Below are 3,536 nucleotides of genomic sequence, written 5' to 3'. Positions count from 1 at the left end.
TTGATATACCTTTGCTTTCACATTGTATGAATACCACATGCATTGCCCTGATTTATTCTTTACTTATGCATTACATACATATCATATGCGTTGCTTGATTTAATTCTTACTGATGCAATGCATATAGGCCATATGCATTGTTTTGATTTATTCTTATCATATGAGTTTGACTAGTCTTGATTAGAAGTGCTTGTCAGTATTGTTTTGAGTTCCTCTTAGTTGTTTAAGAAGTCAGCCAAAACTTCCGTGTTCTCTACCTATTATATCTATTTTTCGTTGTACCTTCCATCCCCTGGTGAAAATTCGGTGGAAAAATCACACCCCTGAAGAAGTTTCCTCATCTTAGTGGAAGCCCAAGTATGCTTTCAATTTCGGGGACGAAATTATTTTAAGGGGGGGAGATTGTGAGATCCCACCTATTCCTAACCTTGCTATTGTACCAAATGCATATATACCATATGCATTGTTTGATTTATTCTCTGCTGTATGAATTACCTAGTTTCGTTTGGTAGAAGTTTACCCCAAAGCTGATGTATTCTCTCCACGATTTCTTCTTGTGTCTTACATTCCCTTTGATAGGAGGATGATCTTAAATCATTCCCATGGCTAATCCTTCTATCCCTGCTGTTCTAGAGTGGATATCCATACACTCTATAACCTTGTGAATTCTCCACATTATGATTTCGAAGAGAAATCAAGTGTGATCTTCATGATTTGTTATTCCTTCTAATTGTTTCAAGACTTCAAGCTTTTCATCTCCTATTCTTCAATCAAAGAATTGTAATCTCTCTTGTGTTGTATTGATCTACTCTTGCTATGATTTATTCTTTGAGATTGAGATTATGAAGTAGATGTTGCATCCTTGCAACATATTGATCCTTGCAACCATCTCTTCTACAATCTCCTTTCATTCTTAATGCTTTATGATCTTCATATTAATCTTCGCCATGATCCTTGTGAAATCTTCATGAAGCCATGATCATACTTTCGATTTGATTTCAAAGCATGTCAGATATATTCCTTGTTTCCTTACATAAGACTTATTGTTATTTGTTTTCCGTGGACTTTGGGAGAAGGAAGCCAAGATAATAGGAAAGTACCCCTGCCTTTTTGAAACCAAGTTCTCTCCCAATTTCGAGGACGAAATTATTTTAAGGGGGGGGGGGAGAATGTGAAATCCAGCCCAAACCTAGCCAGGGCACCCTATCTGTTTTGGGTAAAGAAGGGTTAGTTTAAATGCTACACCTTAAAGTTGGACCTTGATTTGATCTTAGCTTGTTGCTTGTAGACCATTTTGGTTGATGATTTGGTGTTGGAACCCAAGCCCATGGACATTGTCGATGATGCCCCTCACTTGAGAGCATTGCCAGTGTTAGTTTTGAATCTGCGCACCGAAGAGGGGTGAATTAGTTGAAATACCTAATGAACTTCTGTGCCCAATCTGAATATATTTCCCGAAACTAGACTTCTTGATGGACTTTTAGGAGAAAACCCCACTCAATTTGACCCTATATAGCCCTCGAAATCCCTGTCCGAAGTTGCTGAACTATGTCTGTCAAATCCTGCTTGCGCATCGAAGAAGATGAGACTAGTTGGTGGACCTAATGAACTCCAATTCTTGATCCGAAGGTATTTCTGGAAACTAGACTTCTTTATTGACTCGTAGAAGAAAACCTCACTCAATTTGACCCTGTATAGCCCTCTGAATCCCTGTTTGAACCTTGCTGTTCTGACTGGTCGATTCATTGGTCGATTGGACCAACAGACCAATCAATCGACCAATGGTGTCTGAATTTACCAATTTGGTCCTGTCTCTTCTATTTAAGTCTAATCTCGGGAATACTCCACCTCCTATGCCTCCTAAGCCTCTGGAACGAGTTAGAACCCTAATCTAATCAATTCCCTTGCATTCCTTGGTGATCTCTCACAAGACTTGAAGTAATCTTCTTCCTCTCGCATCAAAGGTATGTCTACTCTCTTTTCTTTCTTCTCCATCTCTGATTTTCTTTCATTAATCTGTTCTTGGCTGAGATCAGGAAGAAGATGATGCACTCTTGCAACCATCCACTCCATGATCTCATCTTGTTCCTTGAGATCTATGATCATCATCATGATCTCAACCCCAGCCAGTTGAATTCTTGAAACCCTAACCTTGTGTGATCATCCGGAGAACTTTTGGTAACCTCCCATGTGAAGGAAACATCATGGGTAATGTGGAGGTTGATCTAAATTCAATATTCTTTAATTCTTCTTGTTGTAATTGGCCAATCATCAATTCCCTCCCTCCTGTGATCTTAACCTTTTTATGGGAACCATAAGGGTGAAACCCTAATTTCTTGGGTTAGATCAAGAACCCATCTTTTGACCATGATTATCTTCCCATAATGTTTCTATTAACCTAAACAAGATTTTCTTATTATTTTCTTGATTGCAACCATTCCCTTTCTTCCTGTGATCATAACCTTTTCATGAGAGCCATAAAGGTTGAAACCCTAATTTCTTGGGTTAAATCAAGAACCCATATTTTTACCATGACTTGATGATTTTATCTTCCTATATGATTCTAATACATCCTAGGAAGTTCCCCTTCGAATTTCGGATCAATCCGACATCAAACGAAGAAGTTATGGCCAAAACAGTTTTCACTATCTCGTACTGACTCGATTGGTCGACTGATTGGTCGACTGGGTCAGTAGACCAATCAATCGACCAATGAAGACAATAGCTTCAATTTTCGCTCAGTTTGATTCGTTTGCTCTCTGATCATTTAGGTATCTTTCCTAATGTTGTATCTATGCTTGTTAGGGGTTTATTTGCCATGTTTGGAGCCTCTTTCTTTGATCTTTGGATTATCTTCGGCGATAATCAAGGTAAGGATAGTTGATTCCTTAACTACATAGATTGCTTGTTCTCTGGTTTCTACTTTATGAAACTATGAGATTACCTACTGTTATTGTATTTTAATTCTGATCTCCTACTGTGGGAACAGTAGCACTTATTTATATCATCTTTCCATTGTTTATGTTATATGAATTACTTATTACTGCTTAATCTGATGTTGCTTTTACATTCTCTTTTATATGATGAACTACTCGTTGTGTATGTCATGACTGATCTGAGAATGTGTTTGCTTAAGTTTGGTTTGGGATTGGGAAGTGTCCTTTTGACACTTCTGTCCTTGGACATTATCGGAAATAGTATGGGATGTTTCCGGGGTTGCCCATCGACACTTTCCCAAATCAATGGTTGTCATACCTAGGGATGTCTAGTAGTGTTTGGCTAGGATATACCCCTGTTATATCAGACCCGATTCGGAAGGGTATTGAGACCGAACGACCCGTGGTAGCAATGGGGATTCACGGGCGCTCAAGACCGGTGAGTTATATCCGTGAGAGGACGGGAATCACATTCTAGGGGCCATTTATTGGAGGGTTGCATATGGCTAGACTTGGGCTCATGGGCGCTCAAGACCGGTAACCAACCCGTGAGAGGACATGAGAGCTTCCCGTTTACCATATGTGGATAACCAATAGGGT

This window comes from Hakea prostrata, chromosome 7 (assembly GCF_041222555.1).
Source record: "Hakea prostrata isolate BN-2017 chromosome 7, UWA_Hpros_2, whole genome shotgun sequence".
In the NCBI taxonomy this organism is placed as follows: Eukaryota; Viridiplantae; Streptophyta; class Magnoliopsida; order Proteales; family Proteaceae; genus Hakea; species Hakea prostrata.
The sequence above is the reverse complement of the archived record's forward strand: the minus strand, read 5'-3'. Positions refer to the sequence as shown.